A 2019-nucleotide genomic window follows, 5' to 3' on the forward strand; every position below is an offset into this window, starting at 1 on the left:
ACTCTTTTTTGAGGGATCTCACCAAACTGAATGTCAAGTTATAGATTAATGGGATAAAGATGCTTTTCATCAGGTTGAAAACAGAAGATATTCTCCCTTTTGTTAGATTCATTTGCCAGGAAAGTTATACTCTAACTTAATCCTACCTTCTTTATCACCATTACCTGAAGGGTAATGGGAAAGGGAATGGACAACTTCAGACTCTCTATAATAAGGGTAATTGAGCTAATTTCAGTGAACTTGTCATTATATATATTAAAACATATATATCATATATACATGCAAATGTGTATGCATGTGTAGGTATAGGTAGGTATATATTCTTATCCATACAGGTGAATGCATAGGAATATATACATGTGCATGTATCTGCGTGTATGAATGTGTACATACAGATTTGTATGTATAGGTGTAGTGTATTAAGTACAAATGGTTTCATTTTCAACACTATGTATTTTATACATTTTAAAATTTATTTTTTTATTTATGTGGGTAAAACCAAGTATTTCCATAACATAGTACAATTAAAAATATCACTGCATGTGAAACTGCAAATCTACTATGCGCAACTTGCTGTTCCTTTTTTTTCCCCCCTTGGGACAAGTTTAATAGAGCTACAAAATGTAAGATGGGCTTGATCCCAAAGAGGTGACCATGGTAAAATGTGAACACAGCACTTGGTCATTAAGAGTGAGAAAGAGAGCTGGCAGAATCAGCCGGTGGGCTGCTGCCCTGAGAGAGGGAGGAATGATCTGGATGAGTGAAGCCCCATGAGCAGAGGGCATGGCCAGCTACCCCACACTGCCTGGGCTCCTGCTACAAAGACCTTCCAGTTGAAAGGTTGGGGAAGATCAAGCACATTTGTCCTACAGACAGCAGCCATGGAGTCAGCAGGCCCCATGGTGGTGGGGGGGGGCGTAGGGGAGAGGAGGAAGAGGACCCTCTGTGGCTGAGGAGAGCAGCTCCCTGCTGCTTGGAGAAGTATTCCTTACTCCCCTGAACATCAGGCTAGATGGTGTCACTCCCCATTTTTCAGCTAGCAGGGCACACTTCGCCATACTTGTCTGTGAACTGGAAGGCCTGGACAAGCCCAAGAGTTTCATGTACAGAGTGGGCCACAGGAAGGTCATTGATTCTGGCGAAGGATCCCCTTCTCACCAATGATGAAGAGACCCCTGAATGAAATTCCCTCATCTGCCTTTAAGACCCCATAATCTTGAGCAATGGTGCGTTTGGGGTCAGACAACAATGGGATGTTCACAGGTCCCAGTCCACCATTCTTGACCATATTGACCCAGGCAAGGTGACAGAAGTGCAAATCCACTGAAGCACCAATAACTTGGCAGTTGATTTTCTTAAATTCTTCAACTTGATCACTGAAAGCAATAATCTCCCTAGGGCACATGAAGATGAAGTCCAAGGGGTAGAAGAACAATACAATGTATTTCCCTTTGTAGTCGGAAAGGCTGATGTCTTTGAACTGCCGATCAGGCATAACAGTGGTAGCTTTGAAATTGGGGGCTGGGTACCTGATCTTGGCATTTCCAGCAGACATATTGACAGCAACAGCAAAGCTCCGCAGACTGGCTTAGAGGAAGGAAGAACACATGACGATCTGGAGAATGCCTATTCCTTTTAAATATGCAAAAAATATCATGTATTTTTTTTCCTTTTTTCCCCCCCACCCCTGAGATGGCTATTATGAAACTCAAATAGGCATGTGTGTATGTATGTATATATGCATGCATATTTGTATGTATATGTGTACATATAGATACACACATATAGATAGATAGATAGATAGATAGATAGATAGATAGATAGATAGATAGATAGATGTAAATGTATTCTATTTGTACTTCTATTTATCAGTTTTTTCTCTTGATTCATATGTCCTTTATGGTTAATTTGGGTATTTATAATGATCGAAATAGCATTCACTCAAAGTCATTCTTGGTGGTATGCTGCTATCATTGTATATAGTGCTCTCCTGGTTCTGTTCTTTTTGCCCTTCATTAT

The 2019-nt window shown here is 40.6% G+C and overlaps 1 pseudogene; it reads right to left on the bottom strand.

Annotated features, from left to right (window-relative positions):
• Positions 1-940: 940 nt before the first annotated feature.
• On the bottom strand, positions 941-1555 carry LOC138145861 (peroxiredoxin-1-like; annotated as a pseudogene).
• Positions 1556-2019: the final 464 nt, after the last annotated feature.

Source organism: Petaurus breviceps, unplaced genomic scaffold (assembly GCF_028583685.1).
Source record: "Petaurus breviceps papuanus isolate PSGF00001 unplaced genomic scaffold, PetGlider_PUasm1.0 139, whole genome shotgun sequence".
Lineage (NCBI taxonomy): Eukaryota > Metazoa > Chordata > Mammalia > Diprotodontia > Petauridae > Petaurus > Petaurus breviceps.